The sequence below is a fragment of the Myxocyprinus asiaticus genome, chromosome 2 (assembly GCF_019703515.2).
Source record: "Myxocyprinus asiaticus isolate MX2 ecotype Aquarium Trade chromosome 2, UBuf_Myxa_2, whole genome shotgun sequence".
NCBI lineage: Eukaryota > Metazoa > Chordata > Actinopteri > Cypriniformes > Catostomidae > Myxocyprinus > Myxocyprinus asiaticus.
In genome coordinates this window covers 18,769,553-18,784,073 of record NC_059345.1, presented here as the reverse complement: position 1 = coordinate 18,784,073, position 14,521 = coordinate 18,769,553, and positions in this window count along the sequence as shown.

Genomic DNA, 14,521 nt, shown 5'->3' with positions numbered 1-14,521 from the left:
AGCTACCAAGACCCTGCAGGCATTTCAAAGCACTTGTTGAACATTTGTACGGCATTAAAAAATGTCTCAGCATCTCCACAAGCAGAAAGTGCTTAACTACTGAGGGGAAAAAAATTAGCCAATGTATCCTCAAATGGTTGCAGTGTACAGTAAAGATGGAAAGCAAGATTATTCACATCTACCACATTTTCTTTTCCACCAATATATAATTTATATGCAGTGCAACCTGATTCATATATTAGCATATATTATGTTTTGATGAACATTGTTACTTCACTGACTGCGCTGTGAATTTTGGGATTTCAAAGACTGTTATGACATCCATATGTGTCCTCATATATTACCATATCTTATGCCAGGGGGAAATGCATCTTAAAAAAAAGTGCTGAAGTGTACAAAAAGATATTTCTAACCATAAATCATATCTGCCATGTCAAAAGAATAGCAATGTTTCATCTCACTTCACTTTTATATACAACCTCTTTCCTTTTAACTTGCTGATGTTAAAGTTTTCATATTTTGTTCCTGTATTAACCTTTTAAATGTGCCTCATGTGGTAATTTCTTTTGCTTTAAGTCAAAATATTATTTAACATGTCTGAAACAACCCAACTTCATTAGATTACACACAGGTGTGCGCACACATGCGCATGGACACATACAAACTTTTTAAGGGTAAGGTAAGGTAGAAATAGCTCCTTAAGGTAATAATAATAGGTTACCATATTTTCAGTGAAATATTTCTTATTGTGTATATACAAAAATGTGTGACACTCTTACAAACAGTGGGATCCAAAAGACATTGAAAATCTGGAATTTTCTTTTCATATAAAGCTGGAAACTCTCAGTTTCCCAGTCAGTGCTCTCTTGTGATGCATTGACCGGGAAACTCTTTTAGTGACTTGCAGTGGGACGAGCAGCTCTCTTCATCTTCATGATCTCTCATGCATTGAGTCAGACTGCCACACGACCTAAAATACAGTGCTTAATATTTATTTTCTGTTAATTTTGTTGTGCTGTGGCTTAATTTTGTTGTGTTTTGGCTTATTTTTGTTGTGCTGTGGCTTTTCTATTTTTATTTTTTTTGTGGCTTTATTTCATTGTGTAGTGGCTTTTTTTCTGTTGTGTTTTCAGCTTTTATTTGCTTTGGTAATTTTGTTGTGTTTTGCACTTCTCGGCCACTGTACATAAGACTTCAACTTATATAGATTTGTACAAGCCTATATATGTGTCAGTCTGCTGAATCTCTGTGTAATTTTGTTTTTAGAAAGAGAAAGAGATTTTTAGCTGTGTGTGACGAGGAGGTGCACACGGCCAGCCCCCAATCGGGCTAATCAGCCGAGGAGAGGGATAAAGCCGAGCCGGATGGGGCAGTTCGGGAGAGAGAGAGCCACACGCAGCTGCCGTTTGTGTATTTGTTTGTGTCTTTTTAAGTTTTCATTGACCATTATTTTGATGGCTCGTCCAGTTCCCACCTCCTCCTTTCCCATTTTAAACCCTGTTACACTGTGTAAAATTGCACATTCCTACAATGTGCCACAGCAAATGAGGCAGACATGTAACACTATCGATTTTAAAGTTGATTGACAGATCAAAGAGGTCTGTCTGGGAAACCACCGTGATCTGCACATCTGCACAATGGCTTGTGAAAACAGATAGATCATGGATGACAAGAACCCTATCTTCAATAGAGATAGCCTTCTGAGATGTTATTATCTTTAATCCTTCTTTCTTATAAAGACAAGATATAAGGTGTGTTCTTAGTGCTGTAAGAATGCACAACAGAACCAAAGGAAAGATTGTGGGATTGCGGTGCTGGTCGACTTTCATGAAAACCAAAGGCTTTAAAAAAAGACATCTCAAACTAGAGTGACTTGGAAAGAGAAAGTGAAGCTGATGTTTGATCAAAGCAATACTCCAAGAGAATTTCATGATCTTGCCAGCAATCCAAGCGCTATAGATATAGGGCATGACTCCATCTGATGAAGGGATATTTAGCTTAAAAGGAAAATTGTAAGAGCATGCAGTGTTTCAGACATCCTACAGTTGGCTGATGGTGTTTTGGGGCATGGCAGATATATAGCTCTGCTTTAATGATACATCAGTTTTGTATAAAATGTCAGAAACATGGGTTTGTTCTTTTGTGAGATATAGAAAAAGTACATTTGAGACCATATTATGATTACAAATTGACTGCATGAAATCATGGTAACTGTCTACAGAGCATTTCTAAGACTATAGGAAGTGATGGATAGTGCATACACATGCAACATACCACATTCACATTCCAGTGAACTCAGTGGTCACTTTATGAGGCATGCCTGTTTGTAGATATGCTATACTGTGGCTAAATAGAAAATAATTTGGCTTACTCAATATGTAAAGCATGCAGACATGGTCAAGAGCTAGTTGTTGTCATTGGGTAGGCAAAATTAAGATTATTAAAGGGGTCATGAATTGGAAAATCAAACTTGCCATGATATCATGACATATAAGAGTTCATAGCACTATAAAAACATACTGTAAATTTCAGAACCGAAAACGTCTTCGTTAGTCCAAAAAAAGGCTTTATTGAAACCAAGGTGCCAAAATGACTTGTCTACTTCCTCCTCACTAATACGTCATAGTGAGGTACTACATCAGCACAGGCCAGCATCTGCATAAACAGATCAAGGCCTACTTTATCGTTGACACTGCTTAGGCCCGCCCTCCGGTCTTGCCATTAGAGTAGAGCGGTGAGATTATTTTTGGAGCAACAGGAGGTGTCACGATGGCCATGAAGATGTCAAGACGTTGTGCAGTGCCAGGTTGTGGGAAACTAGATTTCTTGCATTTGCTTCACAGATCTCAACATTAAGAAAGAGTGTCTGACGTTTTTTTTTTTAATCATTTAAAAAATGATTAAACTGTTTCTGATTCTGACGTTTCATTTTACCGATGATTCTTTCACAAACAAGACACAGTTCAAAGCAGGCTTTGCAGAGAGACTTAAATTAAAAGTTGATGCAGTGCCAACTATATTGGACCCAACAGTGATGTCGCAACAAACAAGTGTGAGTATCCATGTTAATTGTTTTGCTTCGTATGTTATAGACTGTCAGATGTGTACTGAGTATTTGATTTGATCTTAGTGATTTTAGACACTCGTGTATTAGTTTTAATGCACAGGGATCTCTAAGCAGCATATATTTTCTTGTTCTTTTGGCATGATGGCACAATTGCCACAGATGAACCTAAAGAGTATTGATATCAGTATATTTAGACAATCTCTTTCCTTTTTAATGAAAACATGACTCATTTTAATGAAGAACGTATGCGTTTGTCACTGCACTGAATATATGATGAAAGATGATTATATGATGAACGACAGTGCGACAAACACCGGTGAATGTATCCTGTATACGTTTACATGTTGCACGGCAAGTGTATACTTTCCCAGTTATAAATGTGATAGCACCATGTATTTACACTTTATTTGGTACTGTCATGCGTTACTCAGCATTTGTAAAACACAGAAATGTTTCACCATTGGAAAATGCCCAACTATGTAACAAGATACACACCGTTGTGTTGCATCTTGGTTTAAACAACAACAATAAAATAATACCAATTACACAAATAGACAAGTAAATTACAGTGATTACTTACCACGCTGTCACAGACTGCAGTATCCATAGTGTTTGTGGAGGGGGTTAATTCGGGATCAGACTCTGGCTCAAACATGTATGGATGAATTCCTCCAGTTGTCATTTTTTTAACCATCCTAAGTTTTCAAAACAACCCCACACGCGCGTAATGGCGGGGGCGTTTACACTTATTCGCATGCAAAGATGTTACCCAATCACAACACTGGCGTTTACACTGAAGTCTTCAAGAACACACGCCCCAAAAAATTTAGCATTTGAATCAGAGGCACAAAAACTGGATAGAAAATGACCAGTTATTCCTACATATGACTACTTATAATGAAAAAATCACACTAACATTATAAGTGGACCTCAGGGAACATTATAGAATAAAATAAAAATCCAATTCATGACACCTTTAATAGTTGTTAAACCAAATATTATACCTCTGTTACACTGGTTAATGGATGGATGGACATCACATCCTGTTCAGTTTAGCTAATAACAAAAATATTACTTACAAATATTATTAATTACAGGCCACACTGGAAATGTGCTAACTTAAACTTGGCAACATTGGCCTGGTCTAAAGAATCTTTATTTTGGTGGAAGCATAAAGATAGCAGGGTTGGAATTTGGCATTGCCAACATGATTTCATGGACGTGGACGAATTAACACACAGGCATACTGGGCATTTGCCCTCCAACCAGCAGGGGGCCCTGATGAGCAGAAACTGCATATTTACCAGAACTAGGCAAATAATTATTCTTTGATTCACCTTATGCGCTAGAGAAACTAGTGCGCAGCCATCTTGAAAATGTTGTCGCGGAAATTCTGGTCAGTTGCTATATAGATATATATGGTGTTCATATCAAAGTGTAATTAGCTAGCAAAGTGGATTTACAGTTTATAGAGCTGTCAAAAGCTATCATGAGTATTTTAAAGTGTTCAAGGGATGTCATAACAACTAGAACCAGAGCGGGGAGATTTTAAAACGTCCTGGTTACTTCTGTAACCTCTGTCCCCTGATGGAGGGAACAAGATGTTGTGTCGATGTAGTGACACTAGGGGTCACTCTTGGGAGCCCGAAACACCTCTGGTCTTTGAAAAAAGGCCAATAAAAATTGGCGAGTGGTATTTACATACCACTCCCCGAACATACGGGTATAAAAGGAGCTGGTATGCAACCACTCATTCAGGTTTTGTGCTGAGGAGCCGAGACAAGGTCCTGGCCATTTCAGCAGGTAGTCCAGCATTGTGGCAGGAGGGACACAACGTCTCGTTCCCTCCATCAGGGAATGGAGGTTACGAAAGTAACCAGGACATTCCCTATCTGTCACTCACTCAACGTTGTGTCGATGTAGTGACACTAGGGGTCCCTGTACGAAACGCACAACTGGCTGAACTGTGTTACGTGAACTGGTGGTGTGTGACGGGCAGATCGCTGTGTGTACACGTAACCTCCCCCAACGCTGTTATGAGTGTCGAACGGCCCTTCGGGGACAAGTCGACTGCCCAAAAGATAGAGACAGGCTAACCCAGTCGTGGCCTCTTATCCTCTCTTTTTTTTCTCTCCCCCCCAAAAAAGAGTGAAATTTGTTAACCGACTGGGGCCACCAGGTCTACGTCATTCCCAAGGGGAAGACACCGGAGGGGGGGGGTCCCATGTAGGTCTTACCTACGGGGGAGGAGTTTATACAAACATGGTGACTGGGGCAGAGGGGCCTCTGCCCAAGGAAGACGCAGTTTACCAACAGGGAAAAGAATTAGCAGAAGATATACGTCGCATGGGGTTACCTACGGGGAACCAACACGTGCGGAGCACCTACCCCAGCACAGGGCTTAGTTAGCACATGTACTGAGCTGGCAGCGAGTTTCTCTGCAAACTCGTCTGCCACAGGGCTCGGAGGAAGTCATCCAGGGAACACAGTTTGTGAACACTACTGGGAGTCAACAGCGCATGTCTTCAGCTCGGGGGAGGTGAAAGGCGCTATGCGCAAGCGATACACCCGGCCAGCTGTCCCGGACTTACCTACTTGTGCCTGCCACTACACGGGACAAAACCGGTTCCACCGGAGATTGTAGAACATCGCAAAGGTGTTGAGTGTTACCCAGCACGCTGCTCTGCAAATGTCTGTTAGAGAGGCGCCACTGGTCAAGGCCCAGGAGACCGCCACACTCCTGGCAGAATGGGCTCGTAGCCCTGCCGGGGCGGCACGTCCTGAGCGTGATATGCCATTGCTATGGCGTTAATGAGCCAGTATAGTCACGAAAAATATCACTGTACGACACCTCTGACCATCTTCTCATGACATTCACCCATCGCATTATAGTTAAGGTGAGTAGAATTTTTGAGTGTTAAACCGGGACAGGGGGAAGGGTGAAACTATATTTATACACTCATACACACATACATGTGAAAGTTTAAGTTTTACTTTATATTCCATTTGCAAACATTGTAATCACATTTAAACCTCTTACAAATGTAGGGTGACAAATTAATTTAAAAAAAGTACAAAATATTATATATAATGTTATAATGTTATATTTATTTAATGTTATTCACTTGCATGTGAAATAATACGAGCTGTCACTGTTGGAAATTTCATGTCAACTACACATTTGAACACAAATTATAAACAAGTTGAAACCTAAAATATTAATCAGAAGTACACGTATAACAACTAAACGCTTGTATTATGAAAAAGTGCATTGTGTCATAGTTGTCTGAATATAATCTGCCAGGTCCAATTTACCTCTGTGGGCCTCGGAAAAAACAAACATTTAGAGTGACAGCAAAACATCTCACAAGCATTTTCATATGGTAAAGGGGTGGTGTAGACTCACTCTATCAACACATGGGGAAAAATACTTTATGTGTTCCCACACATGTCCATTTTGATCGACTCTTCTCAGTAGCTTCAATCCAAAACAGGTTAGATGACAAAACGCAGAAGAGTGGAGCGCGGGAAAGGGGCGTGGCTGAATAAGGTGAATACCAGTAACAGAGCAATGTCGAACACTTCATCATATTATTCATTTTTCAGTTATTATTAATTGCCAAATAATAATAGCCTAAAGATCCTAAATACAGTCAGTTCAATGTGAATTCATACAATCGTGAATTTCGAGCAATGGACTTCCGGTGTCGAAGAATTTCCCCTTGTGGATTTCGCATGGAGTTTGTTGAACTTTGACAGGCGAATTCACTGCGTAGACCAATATTAAGTTGCTTGGTTTGGCAGTCACCTCTGTGTGGGAGGTGCTTAGTACACAGCTACATTGAATATTCACAATATACAAGGATACAATTTTAGCGGTAAGTTTCTTTTTAACTTCACTCTCACAGAGTATAAAGTTCAGCAATCAAAAGAGGCTGCTTGACAATTTGTTTTTTTGCTGTTTTCACACATGCTCAAAGTTCGCCCACACCTTCTTCATCAGCGGAATTTCGCTGTGTAACGGTAAATGTGACCACACCTTGATATTTAGTAGTGGGGAACACCTAGTGGTGAGGAAAAATAACTGCGGAATAAAACCAAACAAGCTTAGAACAACCCAGTTATTCAAAATAAAGGGATCAATGTAAAGCCACAACCAACTGAACTCTGTCTTTAATGTCTATAAAATGTAAACAGGTGAGATAACTGAACTTTTGGGGTAAGCAAGAAAAAAAAAAAAACAATCAGCTAAGGTAACAACACTGTTAATTTTACTGAGCAATGTAAATGCTTGTGGTGATGTTGGTATGTTTGCTAGTGTTTAGTGCTCTTATGATAGAAATTGTGTGATCTGGAGAGGCTGGAAAGCTACAGTGTATAGGTAGTAAATGTCAATAAATAAGCCGGTTTATTGTCTGAATGTTAAAACACAGTGTGAATTGTACAGTTTAACCGTCACATATTTGTGTCATTAAATCCTGTGTAATGGACAGTAGTGATGTAAACAATGCTGTGAAAAATGTGATGCTGCTGTTGGGTCTTTGACATCCAATTTATACAACATCTGTGTATCTTCGATTTATATACTGCATGCTTGCAATATAGTGATGTGCCTCTTGCTTCCAGTGTAGGCACGTTACGGCATTGATAGCCAGGGCATCCCAACCTGTTAATCCATTGCTCTTCATGGACCTTGTTTTAAATGACATGTGAAATGTCAAAATGTACACATTATCTCATGCAGAGTTCATAAACATGGCAATATTGTTTACTCCACTGGTCTTCACTCAATAAAGCACCATTGATGAAACTGTTGGATGAGGTGGTGTTGTGGCTAAAGCTTAGGGCTGGTAACCAAAAGGTTTCTGTTTCAAGTTTCATAAGTAGCAAGCCATGAGCCCTTGAGCAAAGCATGTAACATTAGGTTGCTCCCTGTAAAGTGTACTAGAGGTCGCTTTGGATAAAAGTGTTTGCTAAATGACTACTTACACAAATACTTGCAGAATCCTTAAAAGATATTGGTGAATGCATGTGTGGCAGAATGGGTTAACTCTTGGTCGTGTCATTGAGTGACCGCTGTGACCACCAATCACCGGTGACTGGCACCTATTTAGAACAGAGTTGGTAGTATCTGGGATGCATCATGTCCGACTTACCCACTACATCTGCATTTCTCGACGGTGTTTGAAGGTATGTTCTGTGTAATAGCATTAGCGGTTTGGCTAAAAGCCTTTGTTATATATTAACTATAGTTTGTTTTGCCGTGTTAGACTTTGCAGTTTCTCTTGCTTTCACCTGCACTTACATCGACTGCTCAACCCCCAGGTATGGTTTATAAGTTTGTTTCCTGTATTCGCCGGTGGTTTAGGGATGTTTACGGGGCTGAGTGATTTGTTTGTGTTTTTATTAATGTGTAGCCTCATGTATCTCAGTTAATCAGTGATTTGGATATACACTGTGAGGTGCTTACCATTGAAGGATTTCAAGGTCACCCTTTGTTTGGTAAGTTTACTTCTCTTTTTCTTCAGCAGTCATGGTATTAGTGGGTGATTGCATGTGTCTGTAATTTGTTATGTCTCTTGTAGGTTTATTCGTGAGGCTGATGGGATTTTCCCTTGTTGCTACGTGACCATCATTGTAGTGCATACGAGGATTGTTGCTGTCTTTTCTCTGCTGGTTTTTGTTTCATTACTGTCCCATTTGAGTTGGACCTTAAATTTTTTTTATTGTTTCTTATTTTGCATTTTTTTTGGGGGGGGTGTAACGCTTAACACTTACCCTATCGATCAGTCCTACGATCGATGGCTGTAACGCCACCACACAGGTGAGGTCATCAAGTGTGTGGCCAAGTGAGAACAACTTGTGTGTGTTCCAGTACAATTGCCTACCCCCTTTTTGTTTGTTTTGTGTTTTGATATTGTTTTGCGTTTTTGTCTTTTTGTCTTTTTTTTTTTTTTTTTTTTGGTGATTCATATGTTGAATGTTATTTTTGCTTAGTTGATAGTTTTGGGTTTTCTGAAGTGTGTGTGTATATTGGTGCAGCTGCCGTTGGTATTATTATAGTTCATGCCTAGCTTGCCATCTTGGCATCGGACTATTCTGTGTGCAGTCTCTGACCTTCTGTCAACAGGGAGGCTGTATATTGCATCAACCTTGTTTCTTTCAATTAATTTACTGCATCTAATTTATTTTCAGGAGCTGAGGACCCCGGGCAGAAAGGTTTTACTTCCCCCTAATGGTGGCGGCGTGCTTTCTCATCGCATGCTATGTTTATCACCTTATTTCAAGTGTGTGGAGTGTGGTATTTGAGTGCACGGTTGTGTGTGTGTGTGTGGGAGTGTGATTTCCATGGATAAGTCCGCCCGTATCTGTCCTTCCCTATCTGTCACTCACTCGACGTTGTGTCAATGTAGTGACACTAGGGGTCACTCTTGGGAGCCCCAAACACCTCTGTGAGAATTGGCGAGTGGAATTTGCATGCCACTCCCTTGGACATACGGGTATAAAAGGAGCTGGTATGCAACCACTCATTCAGATTTTCTCTTCGGAGCCGAGCGGTTGTGTTCAGCGTGCTGAATTACTCTGCCGATCCATTCACCTCGAAAAGCTGTTGGATTTACGGCTCATTACAGTGGCTTCTCCCCCTCTTGCACTGGTGAAGTGCAGAGAACGCCCTTGGGCGCTTCAGCAGCTAAAAGAGTATATTCTTCCTATTAAAAGAGTATATTTTCCCTTCTTAAAAGAGTGGAATTAATGGAGAGCGTCTTTTTAAAGATGCCTCTCCGTTTGTGTGTATTTCCTGGTTGCGGTCGTTACCTCTCTGCTTCCGATGGCCACGATCGCGGTCTTACATGCTTGGGTGCTGCCCACACGGAGACAGCATTCGTGGACGGGTCATGTTCTCACTGCGAGAGTGTGACCATGGCAATGTTGCGGTCGCGGTTTTTCCTTCGTTAGAGGGTCCTTCCACCTACGGGTTTGAGGCCGCGTCGGATAGCACTGGGGGTGATTTGGGGACCCCAATGGGAGCCACTCCGCCAGGTAACTCCCCACGGACCTCCCATTCCCCAGTACGCTCGTTTGCCCCGTTGGGATGAGACCACTGGCTCGTCTCAGGGTGAGTTCGCGATCTCATTTCAGCGTTCACGAAGTGGATGAGCTCTCAATTGCAGCATCGGAGAGTGGGCTGTCCAGTCTGACGCTGAGGACTCGACTGAGTGGAATTTGCAAAATGCAAATTCCATTCACCAATTCTCATTGGCCTTTTTTCAAAAAGCAGAGGTGTTTGGGGCTCCCAAGAGTGACCCCTAGTGTCACTATATCAACACAACGTCTCGTTCCCTCCATCAGGGAATGGAGGTTATGAAAGTAACCAGGATGTTTCTGTCGGTAAGCCTCAGCTCCTTGTTTGTTGTTATTTTGTTTAAATATATTTTGTTGTATCTTCCTTTCTATAATTTGTGTGTGACTGCTTTTACATATAGGTATTTATAGGTATATCTTCTTCTGGAACCTATTGTGAGATTTTAGTCTATGGTTTGGAAGTATCCTCACGTGGATTGTGGGAAACTGATTTTAACTGTTTTGTAATTTAATGTATTTTTGGTATTGTTAAACATAAAGTGTTTTCTATTTGTATTTTGCACCCACCTCTCTTGCCCTCATTTTGGAAGCAAACCTGTGTGTCCTAGTGCTAGTTCTTAGTTTCTAGCAATTAATTCCCCGGGTGTAATTCCCGGGGTGGCATAGTCGAGCATTTTCCTAAATATCTTTTTCATTGAGCTCATATACCACAGGCCTCTAGCGCCCCCAGCGCTCCCCCACACATGCAGCAAAGAATTCAGGCTGTTCACAGTCTGGTGTACCTGACTGCTACTGAGCAGTATATTGCTGAGAGATAACTGATAACCACACTCGCTTTCCAGTGTTTTGAACGCACAGCTCGAATACACATTCACAGATGGCTCTTCAGTTTTATTTCTGCATTCTCTTAAAAGCTGCATTTACTCACCCACATACATAATGCATGATCTAAAAATTCCTTTGGCTAAGGAAGTATCTGTCAAAATGGAAATGTAATATTTCTGAATAATTTGCTGAAAGCCATAAAACAAAGATTTAAAATGGATGCACAAGAATCCCAATTCGAGGCGTCTCTGCTTTCGAGATGTTAAGCTCCATATTACCGTAAATAGGGATGGAGGAACAAAACACTGGTTGAACACCGACTCTAGAAGCATATGGCAGGGAATTAATATAATCACAGACTTCAAAGGGTATAAAAACCACACCATGAACACCGCTGCCTCTCTCCCAGATGAGCTTAATACTTTTTATGCTCATTTAGAGGGAAATAACACTGCCCTCGTGGAGAGAGCTCTCGCGGCCGAAGCTACAGAGGTTAGTTCACTCTCTGTCTCTGTAGCGGACGTAATCCGATCCTTCCGACAGGTGAATATGACATTCCAGGGCATATCATCAGAGCGTGTGCGAACCAACTGGCTGGTGTTGTTATGGACATTTTCAACCTTTCCCTTTCTTTGTCTGTGGTCCCCACATGTTTTAAAATGTCAACCATTGTGCCTGTACCAAAGCAACTCAAAATCACTTGCTTAAATGACTGGCGTCCTGTTGCTCTGACCCCATCATCAGCAAATGCTTTTAGAGGCTAATCAGAGATTACATCTGCTCTGTGCTGCCTGCCTCACTGGACTCACTGCAGTTTGCTTACCGCAACAACCGCTCCACTGATGATGCCATTGCACATACACTACACACTGCTCTCTCCCACCTGGAAAAAAGGAACACATATGTGAGAATGCTGTTTGTAGACTACAGCTCAGCATTCAACACCATAGTGCCCTCCAAGCTTGATGTGAAACTCCGGGCTCTGGGCTTAAACAGCTTGCTGTGCAGCTGGATCATGGACTTCCTGTCAGGCAGATGCCAGGTGGTTAGAATGGGCAGCAACATCTCCTCATCACTGACCGCAGGGCTGTGTTCTCAGCCCACTCCTGTATTCCCTGTACACACATGACTGTGTGGCAACACTCACCTCAGTTAGGTTATGTTTGTTGTATATCAGTTTTCTTTTCTAGGTAAATTAATTGACTTCCCTTCAGAAATTTTTGAACTTTTGTTACTTTGGCCTTTGCCCCCTCCTGAAGCCTTTCGCCTTCTTTCTCGTTTCATCAAATAAACACCTTGTTTTGCATTCTAGAAACTTGACATTTCTGAGTGCTTGGATGGGGAAGGGGAACTATAGCCTTGTTATGGTTTTCCCAACCTAGACTGGGACTAATCATAACACCAGCACTCATCTCCCTCTTGTTCTCTGAATTTTATTTTTGGTTTCCTGCCAACCAGATTCTCCTTTTCACTCTTTAAATTTCTGTAAGCCTTACACATTGAATTATAGCATGTGAATGACCATAGGCCAACCAGTATGGAAGACAGCCAAACAAATCTATAAGGACACATGCTGAGATTTATTTAAATTGGCCACATAGCTCTGGACACACCCGTATAAGATTAAAATCGCAGCTAGTTTACCAGTCAGTAAGAACTGGAATAAAGGAAAACACCAATTCAGTCTAATAACTTTTGAAGATTCGTTCCAGGCTACGTTAAATTCGAGTTCAATTCCAAAAAGGGTAAACACGGTTTGTGATGACCACAATGTGTTAACCCTGTATGGTATGGCTGTTGTAGCCATATGGCAACAATTTATTTTCATTCACCTTTCAGAAAAAGCTAAAACATAATGCATAATTGGAAATAAAAAGGCAGTCTTTAAAGTAACCAATAATATGCTGTTTTTAACAAAACATGACATGATTTTGTCTCCTGGGGTCACCCTTACATTTATGCATTTTGGCAGATGCTTTTATCCAAAGTGACCTACAGTGCACTTATTACAGAGACAATCCCCCTGGAACAACCTGGAGTTAAGTGTCTTGCTCAAGGACACAATGGTGGTGGCTGTGGGGATTGAACCAACAACCTTCTGCTTACCAGTTTAGTGCTTTAGTCCACTACACCACCACCACTCCTTACAGGGGAGACACCTGCAGAAATGCTCTACAAATTGCTCTATTAAACACATTTTGCTAAGTTTCAACTTTATTTAGCAAAGTTTTACAGAAAATATGAACAATGCCATATAGCAACGCTGAATACCACAATGGAAAATTGCAATGTTGCCATATGGCAACTCTGTACTACAATTGAATTGCACTTATACATTTTCTCATTGAGAATTTTTATAGATAGTGGCATGATAGTGAATTTTTTTTTAGATCGTGGCATGAATTATATTATTGCATCTATTCATTTTGTGGAAATGTTTACAATAATAAGTGTCATTTATGCATAACACTTATGATTTGTATTTTTTTTTTTCAAACAAAAATGTATGTGAAATATACATACAGTATATACTACAACCCCTCACTTAATTTTAGTTTGTAGTAGTTCCAAGTGTATAAATACATCAATTAAGTACATATTAATTTAATTCAAGGAGAAATTGATCATTTTTAATAAAATAAAAGCTTTTGGACATTCTTCCATTGTGGTACAGAGTTGCCTTATGGCAACGTTTCCAAATAAAAAAAAATGTATTTTTATTTTTGATATTAGATCTTTCTTATGTCAGAAAATCAAATGGAATAAAATATTAAATCGTCAGAACATAATGCGTACAATAAGTTTGCAAATTTTTGGGCCTATGGAGTTTCTTTACTTTTATACAAAAAACGAATTTGTCTGGTCACCAGTCGATGTCCCATGTAAAACCTGGGTGCTGAAGCAAAACCAGTTGAGAACTACCATTCTACACAATTATAAAAATGTTTAAATGTAATATAGTACAAAAGGAATAAATTGTAATTTTGGAATTTTAGTTATTTCTGTGTGAGTTTGTGCACTCTATCCATCCCAAACTACTACGAAACACATTTGTTAATATTATATTTCTGACAGGAAATGGAATGTCAGACAGAAATCAGGTTCTTTTAATGACCCATATCACCCTCCATAGGTTCTGGAACTGAGGCATAAAATGGCTTAGCATTCTATATGTTGAGTGAAATGTAGGAACGACTCTCCAGTAATACATCTTTAATTACCATTGCTGACAGGGTGTTTATTGGGAAAGCAGGAGAACGTGATAATGTCATACATGCAATCTTACACAAATATACACAGACACTCCACTAACCAGTGATGCCAAACACACTCTGGAATACGTAACATACGTCCAGTGGTGTAGTGCTGACTGAGGAGGTGGGCCTACTATGAATTTATCAAGGACCCCCCCACACGCGCACTCAACCCATCTGTAAAAGTAATTTATACATGTATATATGACTTTTACAGACAGGTTGTGTGCACGTGTGTATATATATATATATAACAGATGTCTGTTGTAATCATAGTCCTACTGTATATGAA